Raw genomic sequence first — 18,808 nt, forward strand, 5'->3', positions numbered from 1 at the left:
TGATTTAAGGATGGTTTAACATTTCATTGTGAACTAACAACAATGAGTTATAAGTATACTTTGAGACCACTAACTTAAGTTTTCAAAACGATAAATATATGTAACGTTCTTTGACATATATACTTACAATCTATAATGTGTTGTGATTTATGTCACCAATATGATTTAAGTGTAATGGGATTAATTTGTAACCAAAATAATTTTGATAATTATCGAACAAGTTTGGGGAAGTGTAGAGTGCACACTTGTTTGAACGTATCTTGATTATGAAGGGGGTTCGGGGGCAGCGCCCCCGATATACGGGGTCCAAGGGGTGGCAACCCCTGGCGGGGTCCAAGGGGCAGAGCCCCTGGCTGGGGTCGAGCTGCCAGGTCAGCTTGGAAAATTTTTTTTTTGGAGCTAAAAAAAAAACAATCTCAGCAAAAACACACTCTTAGGGGGAAGTGTGGAGTGCACACTTGTTTGAACGTATCTTGATTATGACGGGGGTTCGGGGGCAGCGCCCCCAATATGCGGGGTCCAAGGGGTGGCAACCCCTGGCGGGGTCCAAGGGGCAGAGCCCCTGGCTGGGGTCGAGCTGCCAGGTCAGCTTGGAAATTTTTTTTCCAGTAGCTAAAAAAAAAAACAATCTCAGCAAAAACACACTCTTAGGAACTCTAAGTGTTCTTCACAATCTCAGCAAATACTCATGCAGAACTAGCTTCATGAACAACCTATAATCATCATAAGAAAGTTTGATCAAGATTATTTTCTATCTTTTCCAGTAGCTTTATCCAAGTAACTTGAGGTAGTAACCTTATTCATAATCTTATTCGATTCATATTTATATAGCTATCTTATTTTGTGTTATAAAATTTTTAACAACAAGAACATAGTTTGAATGATTTCAAACCTGTTCGCAAACTAAATAGATCCTTCTAATTTGATTTTTAAAACACTTCAAAACCTGTAATATATCATATTATGACAAAATCGGATTAATCATATCTTGGCTAATTAACATAATATTTAATATATATTTACTTATGATTTGATTTTATATATTCCAGGATCACCCGTAAATAACACGAGAAGATTAATCATAAGACCTCATGATTGTACGCAACACGTCATCTGACAACACGGTACTTTATGTACGCAACACGTCATTTGACAACATGGTACCATGGGTCGAGATTAATTCTGATCAATACGAATACGATGGGGTCTTTATTTATTTTATTGAGCAACTAATTGTGGATCATTAACAACAGACTGCTAACTACGGACTAAGAAAATATTAAAAGTATTATAAGTATATATATATATATATATATATATATATATATATATATATATATATGTAACGATTACTTGAAAAGAAAATATGTTGATATATTATATATATGGTTAGGTTCGTGATATCTATCGGAGACCAAGTCGAGTTAAATACCTTCAAGGAAAAGGTGAGTATATAGTCCCACTTTTAAACTCTAAATATTTCGGGATGAGAATACATGCATTTTATGATTTGCGTTATGGACACAAGTGATTAAAAATATATATTATACGTTGAGTTGTACCACTGGCATACTTCCTTGTAACTTGGTAACTATTATTTACATGAGGTATTGTAAACGCGAATCCTGTTGATAGATCTATCGGGCTTGACAACCCCAACCGGACTGGACGACCAGTATTCAACGGTTGCACAGTACTTCGTTTCGGTAACTACACTTGGTACGGTGTAGTAAGATTTCATAATAAAGGGAATATGCGATGTTGATTAAATGTTAAGTATGGTTATCAAGTGCTCGACAACTTAGAATATTTTTATTAAAACGTTTATATATGAAATCTTGTGGTCCATATTTATAACGCTGCCGACATTAAACCTATATCTCACCAACTTTATGTTGACGTTTTAAGCATGTTTATTCTCAGGTGATAACTAAAAGCTTCCGCTGCAACATGTTGAATTTAAGCAAGATCTTGAGTATGCATATTTGTGTCAAAAATAAAACTGCATATCGGAGGATTTGTAATGTAAAATATGTTGGAGGTCGTATTGTTATTATCACATGTAAAGTTTGTAAGTCTAAGATTATCGCTAAACGATAATCATTATTAAGTTGTTTAAACCTTGTATTTGTAATAAAAGCTATGGTTTGTATTGTAAAAACGAATGCAGTTTTTGAAAAATGTCGCATATAGAGGTCAATACCTCGCGATGAAATCATATGTTATTGTATTCGTCCTTATGGTTAAGGTCAGGTTATGACATGTGGTATCAGAGCGTTGGTCTTAGAGAACCAGAGAATTTGCATTAGTGTGTCTTATCAAGTTTGTTAGGATGCATTAGTGAGTCTGGACTTTGACCGTGCTTGATTTCGAAAACTATTGCTTATCCTTGTTGGTTAAAAATTAATATGTAAATATTATGTGGTATTAACATGCTAGTTGTTATGTGATAGATGTCTGGCTTAGAATTTATTATCACATTCAGCGACTCCGAACCAGACTCTTCAGATGGTGTTCATGTCATTAATCTATCCGATGATGAAAACGACACCTTTGGGGAAGACTCACAAGTTCCGGATGAATCAATTGAAGAGGAACCGGAAAGTGATCCTGAGGAGGAAGAAATACAGGAAATTACGAAAGACAAGTTCGAACGAGGAAAGAAACGAAAGGCTACTGAAATGGAAAATCTAAATCCCGAGTCTAGAGAGGATGTTATGGCACCAACTCCACCAGATACTTCCACACCTATTCCCGCTATTCCTATTAGTTCTATCCCGACATCCAGTTCTTCGGTTCCTCAGCCAAAACGCAGGGAGACAACCAGGATAACCTTTAAGCAATTTCTTTGAACACAAACGCTTTGGGTTAAATGATGCGCTGTTGTTTTAAACCATGGGATTATATAATGTTTTGTATAATATTACTAGTGTGGTTTGCTTAATGTTTGATGTAAGATAAGCATATGTAAAATAGTGAAGTGTGAAATGCAATAATTTTCCATGGTTAAGTATTATTTGGGTGGTAGTAATTGATTTTCGTACTAAGCTATTAAGTATGAACTTTAACGGGTAGGTACTACCCTAGATATAATTATAAAACGCTAATAAGAAGAAAAGGCTTTTATAATAATAACTGGTTCATATTATTAATAAGCTACGATGTACGGTAAATATATACTACATCTATAATATTCCATGTGAATAATTATTATTTTTCATTCTTATTGAAGATTATGGCGCGATTGAACCGAATGACGGAACAAGAAATCCAGGAACTCATCAATCAGCGAGTGAACGACAGAATGTTATGGGTCGAGGCTGCAAGAGGTGCTGCAGTTAACCCAAATCCTCGTGTGGGGTGCACTTACAAAACTTTTCAAGGTTGCAAGCCCTCATCATTCAGTGGAACAGAAGGACCGGTCGGTTTAACCCGGTGGATCGAAAAGATTGAGTCTGTGTTTAAAATCAGTGGTTGTATTGAGAAGGACATGACCAAGTATGCATCGTGCACCCTACAAGATAGTGCACTCACGTGGTGGAAAAACTATGTGAAGGCCGTAGGAGGAGATGTAGCTTATGATACTCCTTGGGAAGAATTCAAAACAATGCTAATCAACGAATATTGTCCAAGGAACGAGGTTAGGAAGTTGGAAGCTGAATTACGAAGCCTGAAAGCTGTTGGTACTGAACTCACCAACTACAATCAGCGATTCATGGAATTAGCTTTGCTATGTCCCGAATTGGTACCAACCGAAGAACGGAAGATTGAACTGTACAAAGACGGTTTGCCTAAAAAGGTCAAGGCAAATGTTACAGCATCCAAACCCAAGACTATTCATGAAGCTATCACCATGGCGAACGAATTGATGGACCAGATTATTCTGGATAAGAACACCGATGTCAAGACATCGGGAAACAAAAGAAAGTGGGAAGGTAATCATCAACAATCCAACAAGAAACAAGAAACCACGCAAGGTGCGGGTAGCGGTTCAAACTCAGGTTACAAAGGACGAAATCTTTTATGTAACAGATGCCACAAACATCACTCTGGTTATTGTAATGTGGTATGCAACAATTGTAATCGAAAAGGTCATCTTGCTGAAGATTGTAGGGTTCCTGCTACAAATACAAACGGTACCAAGACTCCTACCACCAATGCAAATAGAACTGCCTTGGCCACTGTTACTTGTTATGGGTGTGGGAAACAGGGTCACTATAAGAGCCAGTGTCCGAATCCAGAGAAGAATAATGGATCTGCACGTGGAAGAGCATTTGTTATTAATGCTAGAGAGGCGTGTGAAGACCCGGAGCTTGTTACGGGTACGTTTACCATTAATAACTTATCCGCATCTATTATATTTGATACTGGTGCCGATAGAAGTTACGTGAGTAGAGACTTTTACGCTAAATTGAATTGTTCATCATTACCTCTAGATGCTAAGTACATGATTGAGTTAGCTAATGGTAAACTAATTAAAGCCGATAAAATTTGCCGTGATTGTAAAATAAATTTAGCCGGAGAAACATTTAAGATTGATTTGATACCCGTAGAATTAGGAAGTTTTGATGTAATAGTCGGCATGGACTGGATGTCCAAAATAGGAGCTGAAGTTGTGCGCGCCAAGAAGGCAATTCGCATTCCTCGTAAGGATAAAACGCCAGTAATGATTTATGGAGAGAAGGGTAACTCAAAGCTAAAACTCATTAGTTGTTTGAAAGCTCAAAAGTGCTTGAAGAAAGGGTGCTATGCTATCTTAGCATATGTTAATAAAGTCGAAACGAAGGAAAAAGTGAAGAGCATCAACGACATGCCTGTGGCAAGAGATTTTCCTGAAGTATTTCCGGAAGAGTTACCAGGATTACCTCCATTTAGATCTGTAGAATTTCAAATAGATCTAGTACCGGGAACTGCACCAGTGGCTCGTGCTCCATATAGACTTGCACCATCTGAGATGAAAGAGTTACAAAGCTAGTTACAAGAATTACTGGACCGTGGTTTCATTCGACCGAGCACTTCACCGTGGGGAGCTCCGATTTTATTCGTCAAGAAGAAAGACGGATCTTTCCGAATGTGTATAGATTATCGTGAATTAAATAAGTTAACTATCAAGAATCGGTATCCACTACCGAGAATTGATGACTTATTTGATCAATTGCAAGGATCATGTGTTTACTCGAAAATTGACCTAAGGTCGGGCTATCATCAACTACGCGTCAAAGAAGAAGATATTCCGAAAACTGCTTTTCGGACACGCTACGGTCATTATGAATTTTTGGTCATGCCGTTTGGATTAACGAATGCGCCAGCTGTATTCATGGACCTCATGAATCGAGTTTGTAGTCCGTATTTAGATAAGTTTGTTATCGTTTTCATTGACGATATTCTTATCTATTCCAAGAGTGAGCAAGAGCATGAGCAGCATTTAAGATTGGTATTAGAATTGTTAAGAAAAGAACAATTATACGCCAAATTTTCTAAGTGTGCGTTTTGGTTGAAAGAAGTGCAATTTCTTGGCCATGTTGTTAGTAGCAAAGGAATTCAGGTTGACCCAGCTAAAATTGAGGCCATTGAAAAATGGGAGACTCCTAAGACACCAACGCAGATACGCCAATTTTTGGGTTTAGCTGGTTATTATAGAAGGTTTATTCAAGATTTTTCCCGAATAGCTAAACCATTAATAGCGTTAACACAAAAAGGGAAGAAGTACGAATGGACTTCTGAGCAGGAGAGTGCATTTCAATTACTGAAGAAGAAGTTGACTACAGCACCTATTTTATCGTTACCTGAAGGGAACGATGATTTTGAGATATATTGTGATGCTTCGCGACAAGGTTTTGGTTGCGTCCTTATGCAACGGAAGAAAGTTATAGCATACGCATCCCGCCAATTGAAGATTCATGAGCGGAATTATATGACGCATGATTTAGAACTGGGAGCAGTAGTGTTTGCATTGAAGATATGGAGACACTACTTATATGGGGTTAAATGCACTGTGTTTACCGATCATAAAAGCCTTCAACATATCTTCGATCAGAAACAGCTGAACATGAGGCAACGTAGGTGGGTCGAGCTGATAAACGACTATGATTGTGAGATTCGCTATCATCCTGGGAAAGCGAATGTAGTGGCTGACGCTCTAAGCAGAAAGGAATGGGAACCAATTCGAGTACGAGCAATGAACATAAAAATTCGCATGAATCTCAACTCACAAATCAAAGAGGCTCAACGAGAAGCTCTTACTAAAGAAAACATAGGAAATGAAATAATGAAGAAGTATGGGAAATAACTCGTTATACGGGAAGATGGAATTCGATATTTTGCAAACCGTATTTGGGTACCAAAGTTGGGTGGATTAAGGAAGTTGATATTGAATGAGGCACATAAGACAAGATACTCGATACATCCTGGAGTTGGAAAGATGTATCAAGATCTTAAGATGCATTATTGGTGGCCTAATTTGAAGACAGACGTTGCAACTTATGTTGGGGAATGTTTAACTTGTTCCAAAGTCAAAGCAGAACACCAGAAGCCGTCAGGATTACTTCAACAACCAGAAATCCCAGAATGGAAATGGGACGGTATTACCATGGATTTCATCACAAAGTTACCTAAGACTGCCTGGGGTTATGACACCATTTGGGTAATAGTTGATCGTCTCACCAAATCTGCACATTTCTTGCCTATAAAGGAAACGGATAGAATGGAGAAACTATTACGATTATACATAAAGGAAATTGTTTCAAGGCATGGAATACCTATTTCCATTATATCCGATCGTGATAGTAGATTTACATCAAAGTTTTGGCAATCACTACAGGAGGCCCTGGGAACTCGTTTGGATATGAGCACCGCATATCATCCACAAACTGACGGGCAGAGTGAAAGAACAATTCAGACTCTTGAAGACATTCTCAGGGCATGTGTGATCGATTTTGGAAACGGATGGGATAAATATCTACCATTAGCAGAATTCTCGTATAATAACAGTTATCATGCGAGCATTAAAGCTGCACCATTCGAAGCACTGTATGGAAGGAAGTGTAGATCCCCTATCTGTTGGGATGAAGTAGGAGATCGACAATTAACTGGTCCCGAGATCATACACGAAACGACTGAGAAGATAGTACAAATCAAGGAGAGATTGAAAACATCCCGTAGTCGCCAAAAGAGCTACGCCGATGTCCGAAGGAAACCATTAGAGTTTAAGATCGGTGACATGGTTATGTTAAAGGTGTCACCTTGGAAAGGTGTAATACATTTTGGAAAAAGAGGTAAACTGAACCCAAGGTATGTAGGTCCGTTCAAGATCATCGAACGCATTGGACCGGTAGCTTATCGACTCGAATTACCAAAACAACTCCCCGGAGTACATAATACATTTCACGTTTCAAACCTTAAGAAGTGTCTTGCAAAGGAAGACCTCACCATTCCTCTTGAAGAAATCCAAGTCGACGAGAAACTACAATTCATAGAAGAACCAGTCGAAATCATGGACCTTGAAGTTAAACAACTCAAGCAGAGTAACATACCAATCGTTAAGGTTCGTTGGAATACTCGAAGGGGTCCCAAGTTTACTTGGGAATGAGAGGATCAGATGAAACAAAAGTACCCACATTTGTTTCCCAAGAACGCAAAATAGGTACAATTTTAAAATTTCGTGACGAAATTTATTTAACGGGTAGGTACTGTAACGACCCGGAATTTTCCGATCGTTCTATACTTATGAGATTAATATTTACATAAATTAAACCTTACCAACATGATAAGCAATCCAAATTGTTGAGACTTATATTTTTGAAAAGAGTTTTACACAACGTTTGACCGTCCAATTTGACCGATGATATCACGAACTATATAACACACGATAATTATACGATTATGTATATGTACATATCTATACATATTTAACATGATTTAAGGATGGTTTAACATTTCATTGTGAACTAACAACAATGAGTTATAAGTATACTTTGAGACCACTAACTTAAGTTTTCAAAACGATAAATATATGTAACGTTCTTTGACATATATACTTACAATCTATAATGTGTTGTGATTTATGTCACCAATATGATTTAAGTGTAATGGGATTAGTTTGTAACCAAAATAATCTTGATAATTATCGAACAAGTTTGGGGAAGTGTGGAGTGCACACTTGTTTGAACGTATCTTGATTATGACGGGGGTTCGGGGGCAGCGCCCCCGATATGCGGGGTCCAAGGGGTGGCAACCCCTGGCGGGGTCCAAGGGGCAGAGCCCCTGGCTGGGGTCGAGCTGCCAGGTCAGCTTGGAAAAAAAAATTTTTGGAGCTAAAAAAAAACAATCTCAGCAAAAACACACTCTTAGGGGGAAGTGTGGAGTGCACACTTGTTTGAACGTATCTTGATTATGACGGGGGTTCGGGGGCAGCGCCCCCAATATGCGGGGTCCAAGGGGTGGCAACCCCTGGCGGGGTCCAAGGGGCAGAGCCCCTGGCTGGGGTCGAGCTGCCAGGTCAGCTTGGAAATTTTTTTTCCAGTAGCTAAAAAAAAAAACAATCTCAGCAAAAACACACTCTTAGGAACTCTAAGTGTTCTTCACAATCTCAGCAAATACTCATGCAGAACTAGCTTCATGAACAACCTATAATCATCATAAGAAAGTTTGATCAAGATTATTTTCTATCTTTTCCAGTAGCTTTATCCAAGTAACTTGAGGTAGTAACCTTATTCATAATCTTATTCGATTCATATTTATATAGCTATCTTATTTTGTGTTATAAAATTTTTAACAACAAGAACATAGTTTGAATGATTTCAAACCTGTTCGCAAACTAAATAGATCCTTCTAATTTGATTTTTAAAACACTTCAAAACCTGTAATATATCATATTATGACAAAATCGGATTAATCATATCTTGGCTAATTAACATAATATTTAATATATATTTACTTATGATTTGATTTTATATATTCCAGGATCACCCGTAAATAACACGAGAAGATTAATCATAAGACCTCATGATTGTACGCAACACGTCATCTGACAACACGGTACTTTATGTACGCAACACGTCATTTGACAATATGGTACCATGGGTCGAGATTAATTCTGATCAATACGAATACGATGGGGTCTTTATTTATTTTATTGAGCAACTAATTGTGGATCATTAACAACAGACTGCTAACTACGGACTAAGAAAATATTAAAAGTATTATAAGTATATATATATATATATATATATATATATATATATATGTAACGATTACTTGAAAAGAAAATATGTTGATATATTATATATATGGTTAGGTTCGTGATATCTATCGGAGACCAAGTCGAGTTAAATACCTTCAAGGAAAAGGTGAGTATATAGTCCCACTTTTAAACTCTAAATATTTCGGGATGAGAATACATGCATTTTATGATTTGCGTTATGGACACAAGTGATTAAAAATATATATTATACGTTGAGTTGTACCACTGGCATACTTCCTTGTAACTTGGTAACTATTATTTACATGAGGTATTGTAAACGCGAATCGTGTTGATAGATCTATCGGGCCTGACAACCCCAACCGGACTGGACGACCAGTATTCAACGGTTGCACAGTACTTCGTTTCAGTAACTACACTTGGTACGGTGTAGTAAGATTTCATAATAAAGGGAATATGCGATGTTGATTAAATGTTAAGTATGGTTATCAAGTGCTCGACAACTTAGAATATTTTTATTAAAACGTTTATATATGAAATCTTGTGGTCCATATTTATAACGCTGCCGGCATTAAACCTATATCTCACCAACTTTATGTTGACGTTTTAAGCATGTTTATTCTCAGGTGATAACTAAAAGCTTCCGCTGCAACATGTTGAATTTAAGCAAGATCTTGAGTATGCATATTTGTGTCAAAAATAAAACTGCATATCGGAGGATTTGTAATGTAAAATATGTTGGAGGTCGTATTGTTATTATCACATGTAAAGTTTGTAAGTCTAAGATTATCGCTAAACGATAATCATTATTAAGTTGTTTAAACCTTGTATTTGTAATAAAAGCTATGGTTTGTATTGTAAAAACGAATGCAGTTTTTGAAAAATGTCGCATATAGAGGTCAATACCTCGCGATGAAATCATATGTCATTGTATTCGTCCTTATGGTTAAGGTCAGGTTATGACAGATGTTGTTGGTAAAAAGGTCTTGTTGAACGCCATTGTGAAAAATGTTGCCAACCAAGTTCTTAAGAAAGATGAAAAATGTGTCTTTGACAAGGTTAAAAAGAGGTCGTTACTAACACTGGTCTTAAAAGAAAAAGTCAAAGTTGATAATCACCATGTGAAACACCAAAGGTTCAAACCGGGTGACAAAGTTCTACTATTTAACCTGAATCTTAAAAAGTCACCCGGTCAGTCTAAATCAAGATGGCATGGGCCATTTGTTATTAAAAACATACTTGAAAAAGGATTTGTTGAGTTGATTGGAAAGGGCAACCCATTTAAAGTTCATGGGGATTATTTAAAAATCTTCAACGATGAATTCAAGCCAATCGGGCTTGATGACATCGTTTTTAAACCACCATGACCAACTTTGGGCCAAAACGGGTCAAGTGATAGACCCTAGACCAAAACAATCACACTTAGTGTTATATTTGTTCATTTTAGGTTGAATCTCATTTAGATTTGTATGATTTTATCTTTGTAAGCTTGCATTTGCATTTAGTTGCATTTCATGCATATGGGATGGTGAAAAACACCAAAAATAACTATTTAGTTGATGATTGAGCTGAAAATGGCTAAGTGTTTGGGTAGATGTTAAGAAAAACTAAGTGGGAATCTCACCAGTTCTGTGGTGCGGCACAACTAATGCTAGGTGCGGCTCACCAATGTTCTTAATACCTAAAAAACAACATCAGTCGCAAACCATTTTTACCATGTTGATTGGTGCGGCGCACCCGGATTTTCTATGAAGTGGAGCGGCACACAATATAAAGGTGCGGCGCACCCCGTTTTGAATACGTTTTGGGGGTTTCTTTAAGTCACTTTTTCACACGTATTCAGCTCTCTCTCTCTCTCTCTCTCTCTCTCTCTCTTCCAACTTACACACTTAAAAACCCGATTTCTTAAGTCAAATTCATCAATTTTCTTCAAAGATCTTGCTAATTTTTCAACATCAAACATGTTTCAAGTATGATTCTTGCACTCATTTCACTTAATTGCACTTCTTGGTGAAATCTTCATGCTTTTTACTTTATGTGCTTTTTTATCAGTTATGTTAAATCTAAGTTGATTATGATGATATAATTATTGATTCTAGGTTGCAATGTTGTTGATTTACATGTTTTCCATGTTTAATTGCACAAATTTCAACTTTGTAATTCCAGGGTTCTTCAAAAATTGGGGCTTTTTAAGTTTGGTTGTTTGGGTTGAAATTAGGTGTTGTCTAAGGTTGTTAGCTAGTTAACCAATATTCTATTGCCATGTACCCTTAAATTTAGTGTTTCTTTCATTATGAAATTGAAATTAGGATTAATGACATAAGGGTTTGACAGACATTGACTTTTAGGCATTAAAATTGTGATTTGAAGCATGAAACACTCTGGCCTTTGATTTTAATATGTGCTTTCGGTATGCTTTCAAGGTTATTTAGGTTCTCTAGAATTATACTTATCTAGTTTGACCCGAGTTGACCATTGTACCATCGTTACATATTGATCATTTTAGCCTAAACATGACAATTGTGAAGCTTTTTGATAATGGATTAAATGTAGGGGGCATGTTGCCCCATTGCTGTCTGATTGCAAGAAATTTGTTAATTGCTAATGTTATGAAGTTGTGGATGTGTTTGTTGTGTTCTGCATTTGTGTTCCAGGTGATATACAAAGGGAAAGGGAAAGAGCAAGCATCCGATGTCCATGAATTTTTGCGAGAGGTTCTTAAAAATAAGGCTCTAAAGTCTCGAATGCTTAATAGGATTCAAATGTCGGTGTGTCTGGCCAAGTACATTGATTGGGCTCCATTAGAACAAGCGGGGATGGTTAGTTAGATTCAGGATGCATTTAAAGTTGAACAATATCGCCAAAGCATGAACCCATGAGGACCCTTTCTTGATATCCGCGAGGATATCTACCCCTTCTTAACTAGAGAAATTCGTACAACCTTGAGAGTCCACTTCAGAGTCGTTCACCGTGGCTAGAAGACTACCTTACATTCAGGTTAGGGGGTGAAGAATGGCAATTAAGTATGACACAATTTATGGAAAGTCTAAATCTCTACAATGACGCCTCTCCCAATAGCACTTTCATGGACTTGGCCGAATGTGTAACTTTTAATCCAAATGAGTTTGAAGCAAAGAAGGAGTGGCATAAGATTAGTAAATTCGAGTTCACACACGCCAACCAAGTGCCTCACGCACTTTCAAGTCCTAAACTTATATGTGTTCAAGGGTTGTTTGCAAATATGGTCTTTCACCGCACAGAGGATAAGGATAAGAAGACATTGTTTGATATTTGGTTGATTTATAAAATTCACAAGTAGAAACATGTTCATGTGCCTAACCTCATTGCAAGCTACCTCTTTGATGCAAATGGAGACAAGTCTAAGCTCCCAAGTGTTGGTGGTCACTATGTAACTCGCATTGCCAAGTACCTAAGGATAGACTTAAGTGGGTTTGAGAAACTTCTGATGACACGATTTGGTGTCAAGGAGTATAAGCAAAGGCATATCTTGAAGGAAAATTCACGTAACTTGATAATTCATTGTGAAGGTGAAGGAACCTCGTCGCATAAAGGTTAAATGGTAACTAATGTTTATCGTGATTTATGAAACACATTCATGATTTGGTTTGTAACTTAATTTCATTTGATATTTGTATGTGAAACTAAGTATCATTGATTTGGTGCGAGGTAGTACACTTGTATTTCTACTCTCGCACAATATCGCACTTATGTTTGTAATAACTTTGTGATTGCTTGTGGAATCATTTGTGGTACTTTTGCTTATATGTGGATCTTAGTGGCAGGAAACTTTGTGATGATTGATTCAAGCTTGGCAGTAAGTTCAGCCATCAAGCTCATCAACTTGCAATTATTGGTGACTAAGTTTTTTCCAAATGGTGACAACAAAGATCATTTGATCTAATCCGGTTTTACTTTCTCTTCTCTTCTCTATTTTAATCCAAAATGTCCCTCAATTTAACTTAAATTCATCGTTCAATACAATGAGGGCATTGAATCAAACTAAATGTAGGGGGAGAGTAAATCTCGGGTCATTTTGAACTTTTTGGATATAATTTGTCACATATGCTTATAAAAGATTAAAATTGCAATGTTGATAAAAATTTTTGGAACAAGTTCTTACCATTACAATAACTCAAATCTTTAACACTCAAATGGTAACAAAACTTGTAATTTCAAAAGGAAAAGTAAAGTCTTTTCCTTGTGCTTCAAATATAAGGAAGTAAAGTCTTCCTTTTGTGTTTGTAATTGCAATTCTCAAGTGGGAGTAAATTCTCCCACTTTCTAATGATTATTGTGCTCAAAATGAAAAAATCAAAAGAAAAATCAAAGCTTTTGCATGGAAGTTAAAGCCTTCCATGTATGTGTTTCAAAACCAAGTGTTTAAAGCTAAAAGTTTTAACACTTCCGGATGATTCAAGTCCATCTATGAAAGGGAGTCAAGTCTCCCGAATTTTGCATTACTAGGTGAAGCGACTCGTCCTAATCCATCCGGACGAAGTCCTATCGATTATAAACGATTCACAATAGTTGATTACATGACGAGGTACTTGACCTCTATATGATACATTTTACAAACATTGCATTCGTTTTTGAAAAGACAATCTTTCATTACATCGAAAGTTGATGGCATGCATACCATTTTATAATATATCTAACAATAATTGACTTAGTAAAAATCTTGATGAACTCAACGACTCGAATGCAACATCTTTTGAAATATGTCATAAATGATTCCATGTAATATCTTTAAAATGAGCAATTTCATAGCAGAAGATTTCTTTCGTACCTGAGAATAAACATGCTTTAAAGTGTCAACCAAAAGGTTGGTGAGTTCATTAGTTTAACATAAATAATCATTTCCATCATTTTAATAGAACACAAGATTTTCATTTCCATTTCTCATAAATATACGTCCCATACATAGAGACAAAAATCATTCATATGGTGAACACCTGGTAACCAACCTTAACAAGATGCATATATAAGAATATCCCCATCAATCCGGGACACCCTTCGGATATGATATAAATTTCGAAGTACTAAAGCATCCGGTACTTTGGATGGGGTTCGTCGATGAAATGTCCCGTTCTTATTGATTAAAAACGTTCCATATTAATTGATTTCGTTGCGAGGTTTTGACCTCTATATGAGACGGTTTTCAAAGACTGCATTCATTTTTAAAACAAACCATAACCTTTATTTCATAAATAAAGGTTTAAAAAGCTTTACGTAGATTATCAAATAATGATAATCTAAAATATCCTGTTTACACGCGACCATTACATAATGGTTTACAATACAAATATGTTACATCGAAATCAGTTTCTTGAATGCAGTTTTTACACAATATCATACAAACATGGACTCCAAATCTTGTCCTTATTTTAGTATGCAACAGCGGAAGCTCTTAATAATCACCTGAGAATAAACATTCTTAAAACGTCAACAAAAATGTTGGTGAGTTATAGGTTTAACCTATATATATCAAATCATAATAATAGACCACAAGATTTCATATTTCAATACACATCCCATACATAGAGATAAAAATCATTCATATGGTGAACACCTGGTAACCGACATTAACAAGATGCATATATATAAGAATATCCTCATCATTCCGGGACACCCTTCGGATATGATATAAATTTCGAAGTACTAAAGCATCCGGTACTTTAGATGGGGTTTGTTAGGCCCAATAGATCTATCTTTAGGATTCGCGTCAATTAGGGTGTCTGTTCCCTAATTCTTAGATTACCAGACTTAATAATAAGGGGCATATTCGATTTTGATAATTCAACCATAGAATGTAGTTTCACGTACTTGTGTCTATTTTGTAAATCATTTATAAAACCTGCATGTATTCTCATCCCAAAAATATTAGATTTTAAAAGTGGGACTATAACTCACTTTCACAGATTTTTACTTCGTCGGGAAGTAAGACTTGGCCACTGGTTGATTCACGAACCTATAACAATATATACATATATATCAAAGTATGTTTAAAATATATTTACAACACTTTTAATATATTTTGATGTTTTAAGTTTATTAAGTCAGCTGTCCTCGTTAGTAACCTACAACTAGTTGTCCACAGTTAGATGTACAGAAATAAATCGATAAATATTATCTTGAATCAATCCACGACCCAGTGTATACGTATCTCAGTATTGATCACAACTCAAACTATATATATTTTGGAATCAACCTCAACCCTGTATAGCTAACTCCAACATTCATATATAGAGTGTCTATGGTTGTTCCGAAATATATATAGATGTGTCGACATGATAGGTCGAAACATTGTATACGTGTCTATGGTATCTCAAGATTACATAATATACAATACAAGATGATTAAGTTATGGTTGGAATAGATTTGTTACCAATTTTCACGTAGCTAAAATGAGAAAAATTATCCAATCTTGTTTTACCCATAACTTCTTCATTTTAAATCCGTTTTGAGTGAATCAAATTGCTATGGTTTCATATTGAACTCTATTTTATGAATATAAACAGAAAAGTATAGGTTTCTAGTCAGAAAAATAAGTTACAAGTCGTTTTTGTAAAGGTAGTCATTTCAGTCGAAAGAACGACGTCTAGATGACCATTTTAGAAAACATACTTCGACTTTGAGTTTAACCATAATTTTTAGATATAGTTTCATGTTCATAATAAAAATCATTTTCTCAGAATAACAACTTTTAAATCAAAGTTTATCATAGTTTTTAATTAACTAACCGAAAACAGCCCGCGGTGTTACTACGACGGCGTAAATCCGGTTTTACGGTGTTTTTCGTGTTTCCAGGTTTTAAATCATTAAGTTAGAATATCATATAGATATAGAACATGTGTGTAGTTAATTTTAAAAGTCAAGTTAGAAAGATTAACTTTTGTTTGCGAACAAGTTTAGAATTAACTAAACTATGTTCTAGTGATTACGAGTTTAAACCTTCGAATAAGATAGTTTTATATATATGAATCGAATGATGTTATGAACATCATTACTACCTCAAGTTTAGTAGGTAAACCTACTGGAAGTGACAAGAAATGATCTAGCTTCAAAGGATCTTGGATGGCTTGAAAGTTCTTGAAGTAGGATCATGACACAAAAACAAGTTCAAGTAAGATTTTTACTCGAATTAAGATAGTTTATAGTTATAGAAATTGAATCAAACTTTGAATATGAATATTACCTTGAATAAGAAAGATAACCTACTGTATATAACAAAGGTTTCTTGATCTTAGATGATTACTTAGAATGGATTAGAAAGCTTGGAAGTAAATTAGTAAACTTGAAGGGATTTTTGAAGTGTTCTTGAAGTGTTCTTCCTATGATGATTATAGCTTGATTCTTGAAGTGATTTTTGATGAAGATGATGATTAACTACTGGAAAAATACGTTCATAATTGTGTGTGTGTGTTGAGAGAGAATTAGAAAGAGAATTGGAAGTGAAATGGAGTGAATGATGAGTGGTAATTGGTGAGTGGTGAGTGGGGTTAAAAGGAGTTCTAGTTAGTTGACTAGGTCATGGTAGAAGTTAAAATTGATTAGTCATACATGACATAATCAAGAGTGGAATCCCATGCTAGTTCCTATTGGTATATACTCATCGTAAGTACGTTTTGAAGCTGTGTATAATACGGGTAAGAATACGACTAGAATTCTTGATGAAAGAAAAGAATGGAAAAGTAACTGTAACCATTTTCGTTAAGTATGAGTGTTTTGATATATGTCTTGAAGTCTTCCAAAAGTATTTTAATACATCTAAATACACTACATGTATATACATTTTAACTGAGTCGTTAAGTCATCGTTAGTCGTTACATGTAAGTGTTGTTTTGAAACCTTTAAGTTAACGATCTCAATTAATGTTGTTAACCCATTGTTTATTATATCTAATGAGATGTTAAATTATTATATTATCATGATATTATGATATATTAATATATCTTAATATGATATATATACATTTAAATGCTGTTACAACGATAATCGTTACATATATGTCTCGTTTCGAAATCCTTAAGTTAGTAGTCTTGTTTAATATGTATATAACTCATTGTTAATATACTTATGGGGATACTTACTTATCATAATTTCATGTTAACCATATGTATATCCATATATATATCATCATGTCATTTTTACAAGTTTTAACGTTCGTGAATCGCCGGTCAACTTGGGTGGTCAATTGTCTATATGAAACATATTTCAATTAATCAAGTCTTAACAAGTTTGATTGCTTAACATGTTGGAAACATTTAATCATGTAAATATCAATCTCAATTAATATATATAAACATGGAAAAGTTCGGGTCACTACAGTACCTACCCGTTAAATAAATTTCATCCCGAAATTTTAAGCTGTTGAAGGTGTTGACGAATCTTCTGGAAATAGATGCGGGTATTTCTTCTTCATCTGATCTTCACGCTCCCAGGTGAACTCGGGTCCTCTACGAGTATTCCATCGAACCTTAACAATTGGTATGTTGTTTTGCTTAAGTCTTTTAACCTCACGACCCATTATTTCGACGGGTTCTTCGATGAATTGGAGTTTTTCGTTGATTTGGATTTCATCTAACGGAATAGTGAGATCTTCTTTAGCAAAACATTTCTTCAAATTCGAGACGTGGAAAGTGTTATGTACAGCCGTGAGTTGTTGAGGTAACTCAAGTAGGTAAGCTACTGGTCCGACACGATCAATAATCTTGAATGGTCCAATATACCTTGGATTTAATTTCCCTCGTTTACCAAATCGAACAACGCCTTTCCAAGGTGCAACTTTAAGCATGACCATCTCTCCAATTTCAATTTCTATATCTTTTATTTTAATGTCAGCGTAGCTCTTTTGTCGACTTTGGGCGGTTTTCAACCGTTGTTGAATTTGGATGATCTTCTCGGTAGTTTCTTGTATAATCTCCGACCCGTAATCTGTCTATCCCCCACTTCACTCAAACAAATCAGAGACCTGCACTTTCTACCATAAAGTGCTTCAAACGGCGCCATCTCAATGCTTGAATGGTAGCTGTTGTTGTAGGAAAATTCTGCTAATGGTAGATGTCGATCCCAACTGTTTCCGAAATCAATAACACATGCTCGTAGCATGTCTTCAAGCGTTTGTATCGTCCTTTCGCTCTGCCCATCAGTTTGTGGATGATAGGTAGTACTCATGTCTAGACGAGTTCCTAATGCTTGCTGTAATGTCTGCCAGAATCTTGAAATAAATCTGCCATCCCTATCAGAGATAATAGAGATTGGTATTCCATGTCTGGAGACGACTTCCTTCAAATACAGTCGTGCTAACTTCTCCATCTTGTCATCTTCTCTTATTGGTAGGAAATGTGCTGATTTGGTGAGACGATCAACTATTACCCAAATAGTATCAAAACCACTTGCAGTCCTTGGAAATTTAGTGATGAAATCCATGGTAATGTTTTCCCATTTCCATTCCGGGATTTCGGGTTGTTGAAGTAGACCTGATGGTTTCTGATGCTCAGCTTTGACCTTAGAACACATCAAACAATCTCCTACGTATTTAGCAACATCGGCTTTCATACCCGGCCACCAAAAATATTTCCTGAGATC

The sequence above is a fragment of the Rutidosis leptorrhynchoides genome, chromosome 11, assembly GCF_046630445.1.
Source record: "Rutidosis leptorrhynchoides isolate AG116_Rl617_1_P2 chromosome 11, CSIRO_AGI_Rlap_v1, whole genome shotgun sequence".
Taxonomy (NCBI): Eukaryota; Viridiplantae; Streptophyta; class Magnoliopsida; order Asterales; family Asteraceae; genus Rutidosis; species Rutidosis leptorrhynchoides.